The sequence below is a fragment of the Canis lupus genome, chromosome 10 (assembly GCF_048164855.1).
Source record: "Canis lupus baileyi chromosome 10, mCanLup2.hap1, whole genome shotgun sequence".
Taxonomy (NCBI): Eukaryota; Metazoa; Chordata; class Mammalia; order Carnivora; family Canidae; genus Canis; species Canis lupus.
The window spans coordinates 22,461,841-22,475,635 of NC_132847.1; positions in this window are offsets into that span (position 1 = coordinate 22,461,841).

Consider the following 13,795-nt stretch of genomic DNA (forward strand, 5'->3'; position numbering starts at 1 on the left):
GTTGTATAGAAGTGTAATTCAGGGGTGCCTGAGGGCTCAGTTGGTTAAGCTTCTGACTTGGGCTGAGATAATGATCTGAGGGTTCTGGGATAAAGCCCTGCATAGGGCTTCCTGCTGGGTGAGGAACGTGTTTCTTCCTTTCCCTCTGCCCATTCCCCCCGCCCCCCCCCCCCTCATGTCTCTTTCTCTCTCAAATAAATAAATAAAATATATTTTTTAAAAAGTGTAATATTCAGTTTCCATGCCCTGGGAGATTTTCTAAAAATACTTCTGTTATTGATTTCTAGTTTAATTCCACTATGGTCGTGAGGCCTGGGTGGTTCAGCGGCTGAGTGTCTGCCTTGGGCTCATGGGGTGATCCCACAGTCCCCAGATTGAGTCTCACATCAGGCTCTCTGCATGTAGCCTGCTTCTACCTCTGCCTGTGTCTCTGCCTCTCAGTGTCTCGAATAAATAAATAAAATCTTAAAAAAATAATTCCACTATGGTCATATATGCTTTGTATATACCTTGCATGACTTAAATACTTATCTATTTTTTAAGACTTGACTTATGATCAGGAATATGGGCTACCTTGGTAAATATATCTTAGTAAATGTTCTGAGCGCACTTTGAAAAGATGGTATATTCTGCTATTATTGGGTAGTGTTCTATAAATGCTAATTATACCAAATTGAGTTGTTTGTTTTCCTTATCCTTCCTGGTTTTGCATGTGCTTGTTTTGTCAATTATTGAGTATGGATATTGAAATCTCTATACTTATGAATTTATTTCTATCAATTTTACTTTATATAGTTTCAAGTTCTAGTATAAGGTGCATACATATTTAGGATTATTATGTCCTCTTGATAAGATGATCATATTATCACATAAAATCATCTTCTTTAGCCCTGGTGATGTTTTCTTCTTAAATCTACTTCATTACAAAAAAAAAAAATCTTATTCGGGATGCCTGGGTGGCTCAGTGGTGGCTCAGCGGTTGAAGTCTGCCTTTGGCTCAGGGTGTGATCCCAGAGTCCCAGTATTGAGTCCCACATCAGGCTCCCTGCATGGAGCCTGCTTCTCCCTCTACCTATGTCTCTGCCTCTCTGTCTCTCTGTGTCTCTCATGAGTAAATAAAATATTTTTTAAAAATCTAATTCATTTTATAATACGTGCTCTCTAATTTTCTGTTTATTGGTGTTGGCATGTCTATTTGTGCATTTCTGGTTGGCAGAATGTCTTACGCTTTCATCCAATCTGATAATCCCTACCTTTTAATTGGAATGTTTAGACCACTCATATTTAATGAGATTATTGATGTGACTAGGTTTAAATCTACCATCTTATTTTTTGGTCTAATTGTTCCTTTTGATTTTTGCTGTCTTTTTTCTCCTTTACTTTCTTTCTTTTTTTTTTTTTTAGATTCATTTATCTCCTTGTTTGGTTATTAGCTATAGCTCTTTGTTTTGTCGTTTTTTTGGTTGCTTTAGGGTTCATAGTATATTTCATTATCCATGCTGGGACTTGTCCCGGTAGAAATGAAAACATACATCCATGCAAAGACCTGTACATGAATGTTCACAATACCTTTATTTGTAAGAGTCCCAAAATGGAAACAGTCTAAATGTCCATTAATATATGACTAGATCAGGGCACCTTGGTGGCTTAGCAATTGAACGCCTGCCTTCAGTTCAGGGCGTGATCCCGGGATCCAGAATTGAGTCCCACATCAGGCTCCTTGCATGGAGCCTGCTTCTCCCTCTGCCAGTGTCTCTGCCTCTCTGTGTCTCTCATGAATAAATAAATAAAATCTTTAAATATATATATATTTAAATATATATATAATATATATATGACTAGATCAACAAATTTGATATATCCATGCAACAAAATACTACTCATTACTAAAAAGAAAGGAATAGTTGATAGATGTAAGAATAAGAATGATTCTCGGGGATTCCCTGGGTGGCGCAGCGGTTTGGCGCCTGCCTTTGGCCCAGGGCGCGATCCTGGAGACCCGGGATCGAATCTCACATCCGGCTCCCGGTGCTTGGAGCCTGCTTCTCCCTCTGCCTGTCTCTGCCTCTCTCTCTCTCTCTCTCTCTCTCTCTCTCTCTCTCTCTGTGACTATCATAAATAATTAATAAAATAAAATAAAATAAAAAAGAATGATTCTCGGGGCAGCCTGGGTGGCTCAGTGGTTTAGCGTCACATTCAGCCCAGGGCATGATCCCGGAGACCCGGAATCGAGTCCCACGTCGGGCTCCCTGCATGGAGCCTGCTTCTCCCTCTGCTGTGTCTCTGTCTCTCTCTCTCTCTCTCTCTCGAATAAATAAAACAATCTTAAGAAAAAAAAGAATGACTCCCAAAATAATTACACGGGGGAAATAAGGTAGACCAAAAAAAGAACATGCTGTATTTTTCAATTTATATAAAATACAAAAAAATGCAAGCTATGCTATAGTTAAAGAAACTATATTTGTGGTTGCCTGGGGATTATTGGTGGGGGGGAGTGGAGTAAGCTAGAAGGAATGGGTGGGAAGGATTACTAAAGGATACAAGGGAGCTTTGGGGATGAGATTTAATTATCTTTCTTGTGTTGACTTCATAAGTGTGCACGTATGTCAGATTATACACTTTAAACATATGCAGATTATTCTATCAACTGTACTTCAATAAAGTTTTAAGTTTTTATTATAATCAATCATTAAGTGCTCATTATAACAAGAGCAGTCCTTAATCTCCATCACCTATTTCACTCATCCTTCCACCCCTTCCCCTTCTGGTAATCACCAATCTGTTCTGTATAGTTAAGAGTATGTTTCTTGGCTTGTCTCTCTCTCTCTCTCTCTCTCTTTCTCTCTCTCTCTCTCTCTTCCCCCCCCCCCCCTTGCTCATTTGTTTTGTTTCTTAAATTCCACATGAGTGAAGTCATATAGCATTTGTCTTTCTCTGACTGACTTATTTCACTTAGCAGCATATGCCCTGGCTCCATCCATGTTAAAGTTTTAAAGAGAAATTGGAAAGAAAAAATGTCATCTATAATCTTACTACTCAAATATGAAAACTGTTAGCAATTTAGTCACATGGAACTCTACAGACAACATTATCAGATACCCATGAGGTATCTGTCAAGGGAATAGTTGCTATTATTATTATAATTGTACTAAAATGGATATTTTTGTTTCAGTATTCATCCAGCAACAGATCTGAAAACTTTCCTAAGTACACCTATCCACTGTAATCAACTGATCACTAAGTTCTCTAATATTTGTCACCTCCTTTCCACCCTCATTGTTAATGTGTCAGGTGTGTATAAATATCTTGGCAATTTGCATAAATTATAAGGAAGAACACAAAATCACATAATATAGATTCTACCATAAAAGGGTGAATTCTCTTTGGCTTTAGTGGTGGGGACAAGTCACTGTGTCAAGGCTCTGATGACCTATGTCCCCAGGAGTGATCTTTATTTATCTTCTGGACAACTGCAATAATGTCTCTCACTATTTTAACTTAATGTTAAAGGTTTTAAAACAATAAAGTTAACAACCTATAAAGAGACAATTTTTCTTGAGCATTCAAATGTTGATTATGGATGGGAGTCCAAGATGACAAGGAGTAAGAGACCTTAGTTTCATAGGATCCCAGGAATTCAGCTAGTTATTAAATCATTCTGAACTTCTGTGAACTCACCCGGAGATCTAAGAAAAAAATAGCTGCAACTCCACAAATAGAAAAGTGATCACTCTCTGTAAGGTAGGAAGCGCAGAGAAGTGAATCTGAGGTGATATAAGGGAAGATGAACCACGGGGGTGGGGGAGCTTCCAGCCACGGGCTACTAAAAAGTGCTGGAGCGGTGGAGTTCAAAATCAGAACTTTTAGAAGCTGGTTCAGGTGAGGCACTCTCTGCCTGTAAGGTGCTCAGATGGTGAAGAATCTGCTCAGGGCAGAACCGTCGGTGGGACTGTGTGGTCTCAGGACCCTCAGGATCACAGGAAGGCGCGGTGCCTGAGTGCGGTGGAGCCCCGGCCTCAGAGCGGGAAACCGCCTGGGATCAGCGAGCCTCAGCCTGGGGTGGCCATACCCTGTGGACCTCGGCAGAGTCCTCCACCACTCTTGGAGCTGGAGCCAAGCAAGCCGTAGAAGCTGCGAGCCCCCCTTCCTCCCGTGGGACAGCACGCCACAGGAACCTGCAGGGTTTGGGGACTCCAAATGGGGCTGCGCCCTGAGACAGCAAAGCTGGGTCAAGGGCTGGGTGAGCACGCAGTAGGGACGGGACAGATTTAGGGAGACAGGAGTGAGGGACTGCTTTTCCCTGAGGGTGCCCTGAGGAGTAGGGCGCCAAGCTCCTGGCTCCAGGGACATTGGGCGGCCACTCTTTACACGCTCGTCCTCTAAAAATCAACTGATCACTAAGTTCTCTAAAACCGCCTGGGAAGCCTTCAGTGAACAAAAGCCACCTGGAGCCTTCCCGAGCCCACTTAGGCGGGCCCCTGAGTGGTGGAATCCCCACCCCGCCCCCGGGCAGACACGCCCTCAGAAGGTCCGTGAGAGTATCCAGCCAAGACCAAGTTTACTGAACACTGAGAACTGCAGAACTCCAGGGCTAGAGGAATGGAGCATGTGGAAGACAAAATGATGGAGAATAAAGAAGCTTAGAAAAAGAGAGATAAACAACTACTGGATCACGAGGGGAGAATTTGAGAGATAAGTGATACCAGAAAGTAAAACAGTATTAGAAGAATTGGGGTCCCAGAAGAAGAGGAAAGAGAGAGAGGGGCAGAAAGTATATTAGAGCAAATTATAGCAGAGAACTTCCCTAATCTGGGGAAGGAAACAGGCATTCAAGTCCAGGAGGCACAGAGAACCCCCTCAAAATCAATAAAAGTAAATCAACATCCCAACATTAAACGGTGAAACTTGGAAATCTCAGAGACAAAGAAAATCCTGAAAACAGTTTGGGACAAGAGGTCTGTAACCTGACTGGCATGATATATTCAGGATGCTAAATGAGAAAAAGATGCTGCCAAAAAAGGATGTCATTCAAAATAGGAGAGATAAAATGCTTCCAGGACAAAAAGAAGCTAAAAGAATATATGATGACCAAATCAGCCCTACAAGAAATATTAAAAGGGATTCTTTAGGCAAAGAGAGAGCCTAAAAGTAACATAGACCAAAAAGGAACAGAGACAATATACAGAAACAGGGACTTCTCAGGTAATGCAATGGCACTAAATTCATCTTTCAATAGTTACTCTTAATGTAAATGCACTAAATGCCCCAATCTAAAGACACAGTGTATCACATTGTGTAAAAAGCAAGACCCATTGATATGCTGAGACTCATGCTGGACACAAAGACACTTCCATATTTAAAGTGAGGGGGTGGAAAACCATTTATCATGCTCATGGACATAAAAAGAAAGCTAGGATAGCAGTCCTTAAACCAGACAAATTAGATTTTAAACCAAAAATGGTAAGAAGAGATGGGAAAGGATGCTATATCAGAAAGGGTCTGTCCAACAAGATCTCACAATTGTAAATATCTAATCCCTACCGTAGAGCAGCCAGTTGTATAAGCCAATTAATAACAAAATTAATGAAATATATCAATAATAATACAATAGTAGTAGGGGACTTTAACACCCCACTCACTGCATTGGACAGATTGTCTAAGCAAAAGATCAACAAAAGAACAAGGGCTTTGAATGACACACTGAACCAGATGGATTTCACAGATATATTCAGAACATTCCATCCTAAAGCAACAGAACATAAGTCTTCTTTTGTTTTATTTTTATTTTTTAAAAGTTATTTATTTATTTATTTATTTATTTATTTTAATTTATGATAGACAGAGAGAGAGAGAGAGGCAGACACACAGGAGGAGGGAGAAGCAGGCTCCATGCCAGGAGCCTGACGTGGGACTCGATCCCAGGACTCCAGGATCATGCCCTGGGCCAAAGGCAGGCGGTAAACCGCTGAGCCACCCAGGGATCCCCAACACACAGTCTTCTTGAGTGCACAGGGAACATTCTCCAGAATAGATCACATACTTTCACAAATCAGGTCTCAATTGGCACCAAAAGATTGGTATCATTACTGCATATTTTCGGACCACAATACTTCAAAACTATAACTCAATCACAAGAGGAAATTTGGTAAGAACTCAAATACATGGACGCTAAAGAGCATCCTACTGAGGAATGAATGGATCAAGAAATTGAAGAACTTAAACAATTCATGGAAACAAACGAAAATGAAAGCATAACTGTTCAAAACGTTTGGGATGCATAAAAGGCTGTCCTAAGAGGAAAGTATATAGCAATATATACAAGCCTTTGTATATATTGTTCTTAAGCCTTTCTTAAGAACAAGAATGGCCACAAATACACAACCTAACCTTACACCTAAAGGAGCTAGAGAAAGAAAAGCAAATAAAGCTTAAATCCAGGAGGAGAAGAGAAATAATAAAGATTAAAGCATAAATCAATGAAATGGAAACCAAGAGAACAGAACAGATCAACAAAACTAAGATCTGGTTGGTTTTTGTTTTTTTTTTTTTAAAAAAAAGATTTATTTTATTTATTTATTTGAGATAGAGAGAGAGCCCAAGCAAAGGGGGAGGGAGAAGCAGGCTATCCACTGAGCAGGTAGCCTGATGTGGGGCTCCATCCTAGGACCCTGGGATCATGACCTGAGCTGAAGGCAGACACTTAACCAACTGAGCCACCCAGGTGCCCAAAAGTTCGTTCTATGAAAGAATTAATAAGATTGATAAGCCCCTGGCCAGACTTATCAAGAAGAAAAGAGAAAGGACCTGAATTAATAAAATCATGAACGAAAGAGGAGAGATCACCAAAGAAATACAAAAAATTATAAGAACATGTTATAAGCAACTATATGCCAACAAATTAGGCAGTCTGGAAGAAATGGATGCATTCCTAGAGATGTATAAACTACCAAAACTGAAACAGGAGGAAGTAGAAAACTTGAACAGACTCCTAACCAGTAAGGTAATTGAAACAGTAATCAAAAACCTCCCAACAACAACAACAACAAAAAACCAAAACCAAAAAAACGACAACAAAAAAAAAACCCTCCCAACAAACAAGAGTCCAGGGCTGGATGGCTTCCCAAGGGAATTCTACCAAACGTTTGAAGAATTAATATTTATTACTCTAAAGTTGTTTTGAAAAATAGAAATGGAAGGAAAACTTCCAAACTCTATGAGGTCAGCATTACCTTGATCCCAAAAGCAGACAAAGACCTCACCAAAAAGGAGAATTACTTACCAACATCCCTGATGAACATGGATGCAAAAATTCTCACCAAAATACTAGCCAATAGGATCCAACAGTTTATTAATAGGATTATTCACCATGACCAAGTGAAATTTATTCCTGGCCTGCAAGGGTGGTTCAACATTTATAAATCAATCAATGTGATACACTACATTAATAAAAGAAAGGAAAGAACTATAGGATCCTCTCAGAAGATACAGAAAAAGCATTTGACAAAGTACAACATCCTTTCTTGATTAAAACTCTTCACAGGGATCCCTGGGTGGCGCAGCGGTTTGGCGCCTGCCTTTGGCCCAGGGCGCGATCCTGGAGACCCGGAATCGAGTCCCACGTCGGGCTCCCGGTGCATGGAGCCTGCTTCTCCCTCTGCCTGTGTCTCTGCCTCTCTCTCTCTCTCTGTGTGACTATCATAAATAAAAAAACAAAAACAAAAAAAACCTCTTCACAGTGTAGGGATGGAGAGACTTCATCAAGATAAAAAGCTTTTGCTCAGCAAAGGCAACCATTGGCAAAACCAAAAGACAACCAATAGAATGGGAGAAGATATTTGCAAATGACATATCAGATAAAGGGCTAGTATCCAACACTATAAAGAACTTATCAAAATCAACACCCAAAGAACAAATAATCCAGTCAAGAAATGGGCAGGAGACATGAATACACATTTCTCCAAAGAAGACATACAAATGGCCAACAGACACATGAAAAAAATGTCCTACATCACTTGGTATCAGGGAAATACAAATCAAAACCACAATGAGATACCACCTCACACCAGTCAAAATGTCTAAAATAAGTCAGGAAATGACAGATGTTGGTGAGAATGCAGAGAAAGGGGAACCCTCTTGCGCTGTTGATGGGAATGCAAGCTGGTGCAGCCCCTCTGGAAAACAGTATGGAGGTTCCTCAAAAAGTTGAAAATAGAGCTACCGTGTGTCCCAGCAGTGGCACTATTGGCTATTTACCCCAAAGATGCAGATGTAGTAATCTGAAGGGATACCTGCACCCCAATGTGTATAGCAGCAATGTCCACAAACACTAAACTATGGGAGGAGCCCAGGTGTCTATCGACAGATGAATGGATAAAGAAGATGTAATATATAAATACAGTGGAATACTATTCAGCCATCGGAAAGGATGAATACCTACCATTTACAACGATGTGAATGGAACTAGAGGAAATTATGCTAAGTGAAATAAGTCAATCAGAAAGACAATCATTATATGATTTCACTCGTGTGGAATTTGAGAAACAGGACAGGATCATAGGGGAAAAGAAAAAAGTAAAACAGGACGAAATCAGAGAGGGAGACAAATATAAGAGACTTAATCGTAGGAAACGAACTGAGAGTTGCTGGAGGGGAGAGAGGATGAGGAGGTGGGGTAACTTGATGATTAACATTAAGGAGGGCATGTGATGTAATAAGCACTGGGTATTATATAAGACTGATGAATCATTGACCTCTACCTCTGAAATTAATAATACTTTATACATTAATTGAATTTAAATAAAATTTACAACTTTTAAAAATGTTGATTGTAAGGTGCTAAATTAATTAAAGCTATGCATTTCATATAATTGAGTATTAATGACACATACATAAATATTTACCCACATCATTGACATCATGGATTTTATCAATTTCTTCATTACTTGTGTACTAATTTTTCTCTTCCTGGTCCTACTGCTTCCTTCTTTTCTCCTTTTTTGATATTTTCTAAAGGATCTAGTAATATTATTTCAAACAAACTGAGATAATAGAATTTGAGTCACAATTTGGTTTAGTGAAGACTCGGGGCTTGGCTTTTTAAAAATTATTTATTTATTTATTCATGAGAGGCACAGAGCACAGAAAGAGAGAGAGGCAGAGACATAGGCAGAGGGAGAAGCAGGCTCCAAGCACGGAGCCCAATGTCGGACTTGATCCTGGGACTCTAGGATCAAGCCCTGAGCCAAAGGTAGACGCTCAACTGCTGAACCACCCAGGCGTCCCAGCTTGGCTTGTTCTTATAGATCATGTCATTCACTTGGTTTCTCTGCTTCCAGGCTTGACATTCTTAAAAAGATTTTAAATGTTTTTTGAATGTGAGTCTCTCCTGTTGTTTCCCAGATAAAATACAATTTTTATAATACCCTGACATGTAATAGCCTTGGGAATATAGCAATCCCTTTCTCCCCTTTGTAGCCTGAACCTGCTGGTGTCCCACACAAACAGGATTCTAGTCATGCCCACCAATTTTTTCTCACTCAAATATACCTCCTGTGAAAGGCTAATCCAAACTTTCCTAGCAATTGTTTCAGACTCCAAGCTCTCTATCAACTTCTTTGTATTACTTAAACAATATCTATACTTGTTTATTAATAGCCTGTGAATTCTTGGAGGACAGAGACAGGGTATTTAGTAATAGCTGTTAAATTTTGGATGAATGAGTGTTTTCTCCTTTGTCCAAATACTCATGATTCCCTTTAGGATAGCTAACTAGTTAGGGATTGCGCAAATATCTAATGGCGTTGTCTTACATGCTTTGTGATCCTGGATTTTATAATGGATTTCCCTAGTACAGAAACCATCTTTTTATTCTATTTGTTTATTTTTAAAAATATTTTATTTATAAGAGAGAGAGCATGAGCAGGGAGGAGGGCCAGAGGGAGGGGGAGAAGCAGGCTCCACACCGAGCAGGGAGCCCAACAAGGGGCTTGATCCCAGGACCCCGGGATCATGACCTGAGCAAAGGCAGAGGCTTAACCAACTGAGCCACCAGGTGCCCTGTCTTTATTTAATTTCAAATTAACATAATGCTTCTTAATCAGGGCAGGTTAAACACAGGTGCTCATTGCCATTTTTTTGTGAAATCTTGCAGTAAAGGGGTTATGAAACAAATCACTAATACAGCATAAACAGAAGAGTTGTGTACAGAGGTGCAGATTGTTTTTTTTTTCTTAAAGATTTTATTTATTTACTTGAGAAAAGGGAAGAGAGAGAGAACAAACATGGCAAGCAGCAGAGGGAGAAACAGAGAATCAGGCTCCCTGCTGGGTTCAATCCCAGGACCCTGGAATTATGACCTGAGCCCAATGCAGATGCTTAACCGGCTAAGCCACCCAGGCCCTGCCCCAAAGGTGCAGATTCTTACATAAACTTTCCTCCAGTCTTTTTGTCTTTAAGCCTTCCCTGAACCTTGTTGAACAAGCATATGGTGCCAAGTTTGGGACATTTCTAGAGTTCTGTGGCACAAACTGGCTTCTTCCTATTGCTTTTCCCTCACTGCTAGCATATGCTTTGGCCTTGTATCAGCACCCACTGTTCCATCAACTTTAGAGTTTCTGAAATAGTTGTCATTTCTCATGTTTCACCTCTTGTTCTTTTCTCTTTGCCTTATGGGTTTATGTTTTTTTCTGCCATTTTGGTTGGATTTCAGGAGGAATGGTAACAAACACATGGGTTCAATTTGTCACGTTTCACTCAAAGTCCCTTTCATTGTTCACATTTCCGTGTGTGCCTGGTCTCCCCAGCGAGATAGTGAGCTCCAAGGAAACCAGTGTTGAAGTGTTATCTATACATTATTGTACAGTACCTTCTAAACAGGTGTTTTACTCATGGTTATGGTTGATATTACAGACTAAGAGCAAGCACAGGTACCCCTCAGGGTACTTTTCAAGAACACTGGCAATTTTTAGGTCTTCAACCTCCCCTGTATCCCCTCCTAAAATTCATCTAAGAATGTCTGCAGACGGGATCCCTGGGTGGCGCAGCGGTTTGGCGCCTGCCTTTGGCCCAGGGCATGATCCTGGAGACCCAGGATCGAATCCCACATCAGGCTCCCGGTGCATGGGGCCTGCTTCTCCCTCTGCCTATGTCTCTGCCTCTCTCTCTCTCTCTGTGACTATCATTAAAAAAAAAAAAAAAAAAAAAGGAATGTCTGCAGCCCAGGTATCATATTGGCTTTGCTTTCTCTTTTCCTCTTTAAAGATGCACCTCTCCCTCTTTATTACATACACTCATGCATGTGTACCACATCTAAATCTTTTTATGGCACAATTTGCCCAGGGTGTGAAAACCTGCAGGGCAGCATCCAAAAATACAACTGGAAATAGTACTCTGGGCCAACTTTTTTTTTTTTAAAGACTTATTTATTTATTCATTCATGAAAGACACACAGAGAGAGGCAGAGAGATACAGGCACAGGAAGAAGCTGGAAGCCTGATGTGGGACTCGATCCCAAGACTCCAGGATAATGCCCTGGGCTGAAGGCAGACACTCAACCGCTGAGCCACTCAGGCATCTCTGGGCCAACTTCTTTCAATTAAGCCACCCTAATCCAAGTTGTGGCAGTATGGTCATCGGTAGACACAATATTTGTTTTTGCCAACAACTCAATCTGGTTTCAGAAAATGGCTACTTGGCCCATTCTGAATTTATATATAGTAGGGGAAAGGAGGCCATAATAAGTTTTTTTAAAAATATATTTTATTTTAATTTAAGCTCAGGTTGTCATCTCAGGGTCTTCAGATCAAGCCTTGCACCTGGCTCTATGCTCAGTGGGAAGTTTGCTTGAGATTCTCTTTCCCTCTCCCTCTGTGATCCCCCACCTCGCACATTCTCCCTCTTAAATTTTAAAACATATTTACTTATTTACTTTCTTATTTAGAGCATGGCATGGGGGAAGGGCAGAGAGAGATCTCCATGCTGAATGTGGAGCCTGACTCGGCTCATTCCCATAACCCTGAGATCATAACCTGAGCTGAAATCAAGAGCTGGTCGCCTAACCAACTGAGCCACCCAGGCACCCCAAGAACAATTTTTTTTCTTTTATTTATTTATTTATTTTTTAATTTTTATTTATTCATGATAGGCACACAGTGAGAGAGAGAGAGAGGCAGACACAGGCAGAGGGAGAAGCAGGCTCCATGCACCGGGAGCCTGACGTGGGATTCGATCCCGGATCTCCAGGATCGCGCCCTGGGCCAAAGGCAGGCACCAAACCGCTGCGCCACCCAGGGATCCCCCAAGAACAATTTTTAATTAAAGACTGCCTCACCCATCTGTTAGAGAAAGTATTGCTTCTGAGGAAGTCATATAAAAGTAAAGGTAGGTAGATAAGAAAGGTTGAAGGTGATAACTCCTTCTTTCTTCCAGCTAATGGAAAGGTTCCATGCCTTGTCTCACTATGTTAGAACACTAGTACTCAAAATGCATAAAATATAGTAAGACAACACCCACATCATGGATTGTAAACACCATTTCTTCAGTTAAAAACCAGGGCAGGCCCCTTGGAGATGTGGTTGGTTCCAAAGATGCATCAGGGAGATGTGAACCTGGAACATGAAACCTGGAACATATTGTGGTTCCAGAAAGTAAGGACATGCTAAGAACAAACAAAATGCCCGATGAGGATTTGTTGAAAGAAGAAAGAAGTTATCCTGAAGGAGCTCTCCTCATAGCCAAAGGTGGAACAATTTGAGCAACAAAAGAAACGGTGATATTATTGGACTTTAACTCAGAGGACAAAATAAACTTCTAAATCCATAGTATAAATAATCAGTTAGATAAATAGGGAAAGAGCCTCTCTCTACTTGCTTGATGGGATGCTAACCAATTCACAAATTGCTTAATAAAGCCAATTGCAGGGGCGCCTGGGTGGCTCAGTCAGTTAAATGCCCACTCCTGATTTCAGCTCAAGTCATGATCTCAGGTCATGGGACTGAGCCCCTTCTAGGGCTCTGTGCTCAGCCCCTGGAGTCTGCTGGACATTCTCGCTCTCCCTCAGCCCGTCTCTTCTCAAATAAATAAGTAAATCTTTTTAAAAAAATAAAGCTAATTCCATCTCCAAAAAATTAAGATTAAAAAATGGAGGAGAAGGAGGGCACCTGAGTGTCTCAGTTGGTTAAGTGTCTGCCTTTGGCTCACGTCTTGATCCCAGGGTCCTAGGATGGAGGTCCTATTAGGCTCCCTGCTCAGGAGGGAGTCTGTTTCTCCCTCTTCCTCTGCACCCTCCCCCTTGCTCTCTCTTGCACCTGTGCTATCTCTCTCTCAAATAAACAAATAACATCTTAGAAAATAAAATAAATTTTAAATGGGGGGAAAGAGATAGCTCTACCTTATAGAATTCCAATTAGTGTAGAAGGAGATAGGGAAATAGAAAATCACCACTTGCAAAACATCACAGTAATAATTATAGACAAGACCCACTAAAACTAGTGGATGAGTCTGAAGCAACAATTCACATAGTCTCAAAGTATCTATTCAGTAAAAAGGGAACTTTACAATGGAGAAATCTGACAAACCACCTTAAGCAAGTAATCAAGGTCAACATCACCAATAATATATAAGACATAGACACTAGGCATCCGGTGATAGGATGGATGGAGAACATAGCTTCATTGAGGTCATACTCTTCCAAAAAGTATGACCTCAGTTCAATCACAAGAAAACATAAAATAAACCCAAATTGAGGGACATCAGACAAAAAAAAACTGATTAATACTCTTTCAAAGTGATAAGTGCA